At 45.2% G+C, this 10,734-nt stretch overlaps 1 long non-coding RNA gene across 1 annotated transcript; it reads left to right on the top strand.

The window, feature by feature from the left end:
* The first annotated feature begins 1,638 nt into the window (after nucleotides 1-1,638).
* On the top strand, nucleotides 1,639-10,510 carry LOC142055722 (uncharacterized). The gene is made up of 4 exons (XR_012660006.1): nucleotides 1,639-2,368; nucleotides 3,849-3,921; nucleotides 5,261-5,392; nucleotides 10,048-10,510. It is a non-coding gene; the product is annotated as an uncharacterized LOC142055722 (long non-coding RNA).
* The last annotated feature ends 224 nt before the right edge of the window (nucleotides 10,511-10,734 follow it).

Raw genomic sequence — 10,734 nt, 5'->3', positions numbered from 1 at the left:
TGTTTTAGTTTAATCTCAGTTCTGTAAGTAGCAGAGAATATGCTGATGGCTGGATTTCTGTACACTTCAATCTCTCCTTGGCATTTAATTGAATGATTTCTATGAATTTATTTTCAGGGTGATGCTAACATGACCCACCAAAATAAAACCAAAAAGCCCAAACCCTACATTTCTCTGCTTTAAAAGTTAATATTCAGACAGCAGTGACTTGGCAAGGAAGCTGTGGAGCAATGAGCAGTCATTAGATGAACATGAGAAGCCGTGTTTTGAGGCAGGGAGTGCATTAGAAATGAGCATTTCACAACAGAGAAATGTTTGCCAGGCCCAAGTGTTCAGTGTCTGTTCTTGCTGTAAATTTCTGCCATGCCACTTAAATATGCAGTCTTAGCTATGAGGACTAAAATGTAATTCACTCCTAAAAGGAATAGAAATATTAATTGTATATTGGATTCTGTAATAAGTTTAAGCAGAATGCACTGTAGGTTTATTGAAGGTTTAGCAGTAACTTTGCTGTTTCAATTACTGCTCCTGAAAATTTTATCTCATTCTATTGCTATAACTATTACAGTTGCTCTCCCCACCCCTGTGTGATGGGGAAGAGAATCGGAAGAGCAAAAGAACTTGTGGGTTGAGATAAGCACAGTTTAATAATTACAATAAAAATAATTGTAATAATAATGATTATATTATCATTATTGTTGTTATTATCATAATAAAATGGAAAAGGGAAAAAACCAGAAACACAAACGATACAACCACCCACCACCTGCCGACTGATGCTGCCTGTCCCTGAGATGTGATTGCTCCAAGTTAAAATACTGGGCATGATGCTACATGATATGGAATATCCCTTTGGTCAGTTTGAATCCGCTCTCTCTGGAAGTATGTACAGATATACAGACTTTGGAAAAGTTTACTGCTGTGTGTGAGCTAAGATTGGCAAACACTGGGCAGCCTAACAGGATTATTTTTTAGTACACTTTTCTGTAAAAAGGTTATCCCTTGTCAAACTGAAAAGCTATTCACTATGCTAAGTAGACTAATTTTATCGACAGCTTTTAATCTTGCCGCCTTTCCATTATTTAGCTGTGATACTGCATTTCCACTGCTAAATCTCTGGGATTATATACAAAATAGAATAGCTGGGTTGCATTTAAATTAAAGTGAAAATGTTTCAAATAAAATGTTAAATATTGCTGTGTAGGTATTCAAGAAGCAGGTGTGATTTCATTACTTATATCCCCAAATAACATATGCAAAACCAGATTGAGGCACATTTAAATGTGCATATACACTCAAGGATAGCTCTTCAGGCTCCCCGGGGGGAGTGAATTTTGTGCAGCTTAGGGAAACTTGTTCATGACAACTAATTTTGCATGAAGGAAGCATTTAGGAACGGGCTTTCCAACAATGATCATTATGCAACTGGTCCTAGTGGTTGTGTTGAGGTGAGTAGGCTGGCTGACAGGGTGTTGCTGTGCCCCTTGAGGTGGCAGAGCTGCTTCTGGAGGAGGTCTTGAGGCAGATGGGTGCTCTTGCTGGTATGCACGTGGCTTCTCTACTAACTTAAATGTTATTTCTCTACAGGTTAGGCCCCTGCCACTGCACTTTACTCTAAAACAAAATTTCAGATTTATTTCTGCTGGATTGCACGTTAGCTATTGCAGGCACTACATCTGGCTGTCACTGGGGGGCTCCTTGGTAATGAAAGCAACGGCTGCTCCAGCAGTTCAGGTGACAGTGCCAAGCACCGGCTGCTTATGAAGTGCGAGGTGACATTCACATCTGGGGGGAAAGCTGGGCTGCTGGGGCTTTCCCTCCCTATGTGAATATAGGTATAATCCGTATTTGCTTACAGAACGCAGGGCAAGAGTTTACATGTGCAAATCCTGCTCTGCACAAGGTTTTGTAGCAGACTTTCTCTTTAAACATGGTACAGGCTGCTGGGTTTTTCAGGGGATCTGCCTGTTCTACAGTTTGGGTGTTTCTTTTTGTAACCTCACACATGGGACTACATGTAAGTGCACCATATGTACTAAATTTCACCATGCAACATGTCAGTTGAGGATGAGAATGGTTTCCTAGTTCATGTGCCATATGTTTTAATGAATGCTAGAACTCTTAGTGCTCTCCTGCACCTACTGCTCTGGGTGCCCTTTCTGGACTGTGCTGAGCTCTTTTTGGGATGCTGGTGCTGTAGCAAACAAGTAGTATAGCTTCTGTAGAGAAGGACTTCTCAGGATGCAAACACAAGTGCCCTCAGCAGGGAGGGATCCTAATGTCTGCTAATCTTGATTTCTTCCCTCAGGAACTGGGGTCATGTGTCTCCTTCCAGCCTTCAGTGGATAAAAACAATCCAAGCAGAAAGGTAGGTTTAATGGCATGGATGAGAAGGTGTGATAAAAGAGCAGAGGGGGCTCTTCATTTTGTCCTAAAAGTCCTCTAATTGGGGTTGGTTCTCAGCTCCAAGGTAGTGTCAGTCCAGCAATAATTTACTTTGGGTGCAATCATACAGAGTGGGTGTTAAAGGTGGGTTTAGTTGGCCTGAACAATGGTGCATGCCCTCCCCCTGCTGAATGAAATACTAGGTGATATTCAACCCAGGTGGAAGGCACTTGCCATTTCCAGTGGCTTCACCTGAAGGCCGCACTTCACTTGTTGAAAAAAACATGTTGTCTTGCGCTGGTAGTGTATTTTAAATGCACTGTGCTATAAATGGAGATGTCGGATCTCCTGAATAGCTGCAGGGGGTTCCTTATGGTGTGGTTACCTGTGAGGCTTTGAGGACCAAGCCTGTTTTCATACAGGTGCTGGCACAGGGTGATGCTGGAGATGTGGCTGTTAGCAAGGGATGGAGCTGGCTGCACCGTGGTGCCCAGCCTTGGCTCTTCCTGCTGCCAACACCACACCTGGGTGCAACAGCATCTGCCTCTGTGGCTTGTACCTACATCCTCCCAGGAAAAGCTCTCCAGCAGCCAGCAAGTGTGGTTCAGGGCTGCCACAAATGGCTGGCTGTGAAAACTCAGTTTCCCCTGGCTTAGGTGAGCCTTTTAAATAATTTTATTTGGGGTCATTTGTGCCCTGCTTACCACATATTAAAAACATAAAAAGTTTATCTTGCATCCTACACATGCAAACAGGCAAAATCCAAATAAAAGTGCCATGGTAACAGGCAATACAGTCTGCAGTGCTGCAGGTGCTGGGCCGACAGCTGCCCTAGGTAACTGCTGTGCTTTGTTGACAAAGCATGGGGTTGTGAGCCTTGCTCTAAATATTTGCCAGAAAGTTTGCTTGGGAATGGTGAGTACTATGACACAGGATAGCTAAAAATAGAGCTCTCACTGGTAATTTTTTGGTCTTTGGTTTCACAGTGTGAGATGTGATTTTCAGAAGAGCTGTACACCTGTGTTCTCCCCAGTTCAATCACAGCATCTTTGCAAATCAGGCCTTTTGTGCCTCCCAAAATCAAGTTCTTAAATAACATAGAAGACAGAATGATGGGATAAAAAAATAGACCTTGAAGTCCTACTAGCAAGGGTACTATTACGGGGGCTGTTATGCTCCATGCTTCATCTTTGAGTTCACTGAAGGGAGATTGGAAAGGATGTCTCACCTTTCTGTATGACTTGGGGAACTAGGTTCACGGGCTTTCCAAATTGTTTGTGCCAAAGACAGACAGACTCACCAAGAGGAACAAGTGGGCTACTGTGAACCACAAGTGACTTAATCCTGCCCTTGCTGAAGTGAATGGCACAACTTGGTATTGCCTGTAATGAGGGTGAGAGCAGGCTGTGAGGCTCTAGCAAACCTTACCCTAATTAACTAACTGCTGCCTTAATGTTTCCCAGGAGCTCTGCAGCGTGCTGTGGGAGAACACTTGATCCTGAGCCTTTGCCAATCATGTTCTATACCTCCTGAGAGGTGAGTTAAAAGCTTTTTTTTTTTAAAAAAACCTTTTGTTTTGGGAGCCCTGGGAGCCTGTGGTAAGGAGGGTGCTTCTTGCTCTGCACCAGAAGCCCTGCTGAGGTGGCAGAGGGCTCAGCTTTGTTTTGCTGTGGGCTGGCATGAGCTGCTTTGTCCTGCTGTCCCTCTGTTTACCAGGAGTAGCCCTTCCCCTTCAGGCCTGTGGACAAGGGCCCTGTTCTCATAGGGAAGGGTCAGGCTTTGAGCTGGAAAGGGGTGTAGCACCCTTAAATTTTTCTACTAGGGGTGAAAACTTCAGTTCCTCAGAGCAGAGCCAAGTGACTAGTGGACTTCAGGCCATCAAGGCTTGAGGGTGTCTGGTTGCATGAGTGGGATGCAGGTTTGGGAGATGCAGGAGTGTGTACCAGCATCAGGTCCCAGGTGCTGGGCTGAGGGTGTGTAGAGCTGCTCCATCTTCAGGTCCATGTCCAGTCTGGCCAGGTATGTTACATGGCCTGCTGTGTTCATGCAGGTCACTTGTGTGGGGCTGGAGATCATCCCTGCTGTCTGAAGGAGGCTCTTCCTGGATGGCTGGGGGAACAGGGACAGTGGTGGGCTGCACCTTTACCTGGGATGTGGGATTCACTGTACAAGATGGTAAACAGTGCGTTTTGTGGGGTGTTTGCAACCTTAGCACTGGCCCTGGGTGCTCCTTTACTCCCAGGTGAGGGCTTCTATATCTATGCTTTCAGGAAAATTTGAGCCTACATGTCAAATGAGCAAGACTTTTTGAACTCCTGACCCTGTAAGAATGGCCTGGAGGGTATGGACTTCTGATTCACACTTGACTAGCAATGATCTATCTGATCATGTAGGATAACCTTGCTGGAAGCATGTATGGGTGGGGAGTTAGTCTGCCTCTTCCACATGAGGAATGCATGGCTCTTTTATTGCTGTCTTTCACGGAGTGCAGATTGTAATAAAAGCTGCCGTCCCAAAGCAGAATGCTCTATTTCTCTCTGCACGTTGCTGTTTATTTTGATGGTGTTTCAGTAACTATGAAATACCAGGTACTCTTTCAAAATAATGGTTTCTTTAATTATTTATACTTTCAGAATCAAAGAAGGTTTTATTTTGCCTAGTTATGGCAACAGCTGGATAAGCCAGATGAGCAATTGCCATCAGAGGAACCGTGATATTTCTAACAGGAAGTTTATAATTAAAATGAGTCACCATCATGTCATTTGTGTTACCCAAACCCATGTGTCTGAAAGATATTATTAGCTTTATCTTGCATTATAGGGCTGTGGCTCCCACCACAAGGCTCAAGTTTGCTAAAGCTTGGTTTTGTTGTTAGCTCTGCTTGCAGTGCTGATGGCTGGCAACAGGACTTGAAGCATGGAAGCAGCAGGTCAGCACTGAAGAAAGACAGTATGTACCCTTAGCTGGGGTTTCTCTGTGGGTATGGCCCATCTGGATGATACTTCAGGTACAGTAGTGACATGGCTTTTTGGGTGTAGGTTCCTGAATTGTTGTTTTTTCTTGGAATCATAGAATCATTAAGGTTGGAAAAGACCTCTAAGATCATAAAGTCCAACCATCAACCCAACACCACCACGCCTCCTAAACAATGACATGAAGTGCCACATCTACACTGTTTTTGAACACTTCCAGGAATTATGACTCCCCAACCTCTCTGGGCAGCCTGTTCCAATGCCTGACCACTCTTTCAGTGAAGAAATCTTTCCTAATATCCAATCTAAACCTCCTCTGATGCTACTTGAGGCCATTTCCTCTCATCCTATCATTATCTACTTGGGAGAAGAGACCAACACCCACCTCACTACAACCTCCTTTCAGATAGTTGTAGACAGTGATAAGGTCTCTCCTCAGCTTCCCCTTCTCCAGACTAAACCCAGTTCCCTCAGCTGCTCCTCATAAGACTTGTTCGTTATCTAGACCCTTCACCTGCTTTGTTGCCTTTCTCTGGACACACTCCAGCACCTCTATCTCCTTGTACTGAAGGGCCCAAAACTGAACACAGGATTCGAGGTGCGGCCTCATCAGTGCCAAGTACAGGAGCATGATCACTTCCCTACTCCTGCTGGCGCACTATTCCTGATACAAGTCAGGCCTTTTTAACCACCTGGGCACGCTGCTGGCTCATGCTCAGCTGGCTGTCAGCCAGCACCCCCAGGTCCTTCTCTGCTGGGCAGCTCTCCAGCCACTCTTCCCCAAGCCTGTAGCATTGCATGGGGTTGTTGTGACTCAAGTGCAGAACCTGGCACTTGGCCTTGTTAAACCTCATAAAATTGACTTTGGCCCATTGATGCAGCCTGTCCAGGTCCCTCTGCAGAGCCTTCCTACCCTCAAGCAGATTGACACTCCTGCCCAATTTAGTGTCATCTGCAATCTTACTGAGGGTGCACTCATCCAGATTGTTGATAAAGATATTAAATAAGACTGGCCCCAGTACTCAGCCCTGAGGAACACTGCTTGTGAACAGTGGCCAACTGGATTTAGCTTTGGTCACCACAACTCTGGGCTTGGCCATCCAGCCAGTTTTTTACCCAGTGAAGAGTACACCTGTCTAAGCCATGAGCCTCTAGCTTCTCTAGGAGGATACTGTGGAAGACAGTGTCAAAGACACTACTAAAGTCCAGGTCCATAACATCCACAATAAACCCCCTAAGACCCCTGGTACAGAATCATAACATAGCTTGTGTGGGAGCGACCTTTAAATGTGACCTAATACAAACTTCCTGCAGTGAGCAGGGACATCTTTAACTAGATCACGTTGCTCAAAGCCCTGTCCAACTTGATGAATGTTTCCAGGGATGGGGCATCCACCACCTCTCTGGGCAACCTGTTCCAATGTTTCACCACCTTCATTGTAAAAACCTTCTTCCTTGAATCTAGTCTGAATCTACCCTGCTTTCATTTAAAACTGTTTTTGTCCTTTTGTCCTTTGTCCTATTGCTACTGGTCCTGCTAAAAAGTCTGTGCCCATCTTTCTTTTGGCTCCCTTTAAGTACTAGAAAGCCGCAATAAGGTCTCCCTGGAGCCTTCTCTTTCCCAGGCTGAACACCCCCAGTTCTCAGCCTTTTCTCACAGGAGAGCTGCTCCATCCCTCTGATTGTTTTTGTGACCCTCCTCTGGACCTGCTCCAACAGGTCCATGTCTTCCCTCTGCTGAGGGGTCCAGATTTAGACACAGTACTCCAGTTGTGGCAGTCCAGTGAAATTCCCACCGACTGGAAAAGGGGAAACAGAACCCCTGGTTTTAAAAAGGGAGAAAAAGAAGACCCAGGGAACTACAGGCCAGCCAATCTCAGCTCTGTGCCTAGCAAGATCATGGAGCAGATATAGAAATCATGCGAAGATGCATGGGAAATAAGGTGATTGATGACAGCCAACATGGCTTCACTAAGGGCAAATTGAAAAATTTGGTGGCCTTCTGTGATGGGGTTACAGCATTGGTGGATAAGGGAAGAGCAACAGATATAATCTACTTGAATTTGCAAAGCATTTGACACTGTCCCACACGACATCTGTGTCTCTAAGTTGGAGAGACATGGATTTGACAGATATATTACTTGGTGAATAAGGAATTGGCTGGATGGTCACACCCAAAGAGTTGCAGTTAACAGCTCAATGTCCAAGTGGAGATGAATGACGTTCTTCAGGGGTCAGTATTGGGACCACTGCTGTTTAACATCTTTGTTGGCAACATGGATGGTGGGACTGAGTGCACCCTCAGCAAGTTTGCTGATGACACCAAGTGGTGTGGTGTGGTTGACATACTGGAGGGAACAGAAGCCATCTAGAGGGATCCTGACAGGCTTGAGAGGTGGGCCCGTGCAAACCTCATGAAGTTCAACAAGGCTGAGTGCCAGGTCCTGCCTGTGGGTTGGGGCAGTCCTGCACACAAGTACAGGGTGGGTGGAGAATGGACTGGGAGAAGGACTTGGGGGTGTTGGTTGATGAGAAGCTCAACATGACCCAGCAATGTGTGCTTGCAGCCCAGAAAGCCAACGGTATCCTGGGCTGCATCAAAAGAAGTGTGACCAGCAGGTTGAGGGAGGTGATTCTCCCCTTCTACTCCACTCTTGTGAGACCCCACCTGGAGGGCTGTGTTCAGCTCTGGGAGCCCAACATTAGAATGACACGGACCTGTTAGAGTGAGTCCAGAGGAGGGCCATGGAGATGATCAGAGGGCCAGAGCATCTCTCCTGTCAAGACAGGCTGAGAGAGTTGGGGTTGTTCATCCTGGAGAAGAGGTGGCTCTGGAGAGACCATATAGCAGCCTTCCAGTACCTGGAGGGGGCCTACGAGAAATCTGGAGAGGGAGTTTTTACAAGGGCATGTAGCGACAGGACAAGGAGTAATGGCTTTAAACAGAGAGGGTAGATTTAGGTCAGATAAAAGGAAGAATTTTTTAATGATGAAGGTGGTGAGGTACTGGAACAGGTTGCCCAGTGAAGTTGTGGATGCCCCATCCCTGGCAGTGTTCAAGGCCAGGTTGGATGGGTCTTTGAGCAACCTGAACTAGTAGAAGGTATCCCTACCTACGGCAGGGGGATTGGAACTAGATGATCTATAGGGTCACTTCCAACCCAAACCATTCTGTGACTCTTAAAAGAGTGGAGTAGAGGGGCAGAATCACCTCCCTTGGCCTGCTGCAGCCACAAGAGGTTCTGATATCTTCTATATCTGTTCTCAAAATCAGCTACTTGTTGATCATTGAATCATAGAATGGTTTGGGTTGGAAGGGACCTTTAAAGGTCATCTATTTCAACCATTAGAATTACCATTGTAATGAGCAGGGTCATCTTCAACTAGAAAAGTAAAGACTTATCAACTTATCAAGAGGCTTCCTCTACTGTCTGCAAAAAGAGTAACTTCCCAGAAAGCAGTCACACTTCCATGCTGTTAATTTTAATTGGGAAAAGTGTATAACAAATTAAGTTACCCTTAAAACTCTAATTTCCTCAAGCAGTTGCTAATTATCATAAAAACCTACTGCCCTCAGTCTTCCATTGACATGGTACAGATAATGCATGTTTTTAAACATGACATTGTCAAAGGGATATTTATTCATCTTGGGCAGAGCTGCTGGCATGCAACAGGCATTTGACATTTGTGACAATCAAGTGCCATGTGTGACTTGTCCTGGGGTTAATTTCAATCTAAGTTTCCATGCCTACAGCAGAGAAATTTTTATCTGGGCTTGTAACCCAGGGTCCAGATAGAGTTGATAAACAAGATGGGGCAACTCATCTGACCAGTGTCATATGCTAGTGTCCAGAAGGATGCAAGGTGCTTGAAATGGGACTGTTTCTTTTCATGGATGGCACAGGCAATCCTGATGATTAACCTCTGTATTGGCATTTACATCTGGTCAAATGAGTTCTAGCTTTACAGAGCTGGAATCTTATCACATCAATGTAGGTGAAGCCCATGGACTTTGTAGATGGGATTCTCAGTGCTGCCTGGCTCCTGGTCCCTAGCATCATGCTGGGGTCCAGCCTGTCCTCCCATTCTCTTTCATGCCTCACACAACCATTTCAAGACCTTTGAACAGTCACTCTGCTGCTTAGCCCTGGGGTTATGTGATTGCTGGAGAGTGGGTGAACCAAAGGAGGGCAGCTTACAGTAGTACTCAGGACTGTGAGGAGCAGGTAGAAATGGTGCAAGCCCCTACAGCCAAATCCAGCCCTGACCATCTGCCTGTTGTCCTGGGCTTGGAGCTACTGGATTCTGGTTTCAACAAAGGTAAATAGAGAGGCATAGAGAAGACATTCATGTGACAACCATTTTGATAGGAACAAGAGCATCATAATAGCTACTGAAATGCAGTCATATACATGCTCCTCGCATCGCTTCACCTGTCAAGTTCGCGAGCGAGTGCCTGTCTCCTGAATTTGCCTCTTTTGTTGCTGATCTTGCCTGTTTTGCTTTGTTTTGTGCCTGTGTTTATTTCCTCTTTGCATAACCTGTTTTCCCTCTGTCTCTCCCTTGTGCTTGCTCCCTCCCGCCTTGCCCTGATGTTTTGGTTGATACGGTGTCAAGGCAGCTGAATTGAAGAGCACAAGTGGTGTGGTGTTCATGTTGATTTTTTTCTGTTTGATGCTTGTATCTGCAGAAAGGGGCTGAAAGAGAAGAAGGAAGTGGTCTTGGAGCATCTCTGCCCAGGTGGATGCAGGCAGTCCTGAGTTTGCTTGGAAAGGATCCGCAGGCTGTGTCTGTTTTCGTGCAGGCTGGTGCCCAAGCTGTGCAGCAGCTCCTGTGGGCACAGACACCACCTATAGGAACTATAGCTCTCTAAACAAAACCTTTCTCCTGCAAGAGCATATGAGAAAGGCAGACCAAAATTTAGGTCATGCCTAATCTGTATCAAAGATTAACTTCTTGAATGGATCTTTATAAGCATGTCATGGATGTGAGGAGCCCATAATAAAATCAGATGAAAGTAGTAGGTATTATGGATGTAGATAATTAATTTATGTTTATGTATTTACTAAAATATGTAAACATTTATATATTTTGTGATCATTATTAACCCTTTATGTGATGACTCTAAACAGAGCCTTCGTATAAGCATTCCTGCAGTCTAACAGTGGCCTGCTGCGTACAGAAAAATGTGTTTTCTGTGCTTTCCTGCAGTAACAGTGTCATACTGTCTGTCATTCTCTACTTTTGCTTTTTTTTAATTCTTTACTCACTTCTCTGACAAGACCTCAAACGGAGAATTCCCTCTGTTTCTTGGCTGTGAATATATTTGACAGGTCCTTGGAGAAAAGAAACTCTAAAATTTGTGATTTTTTTTTTT

This window comes from Phalacrocorax aristotelis, chromosome 3, assembly GCF_949628215.1.
Source record: "Phalacrocorax aristotelis chromosome 3, bGulAri2.1, whole genome shotgun sequence".
In the NCBI taxonomy this organism is placed as follows: domain Eukaryota; kingdom Metazoa; phylum Chordata; class Aves; order Suliformes; family Phalacrocoracidae; genus Phalacrocorax; species Phalacrocorax aristotelis.
Note: the sequence above shows the minus strand (reverse complement) of the source record. Positions and strands in the feature narration are given on the sequence as shown.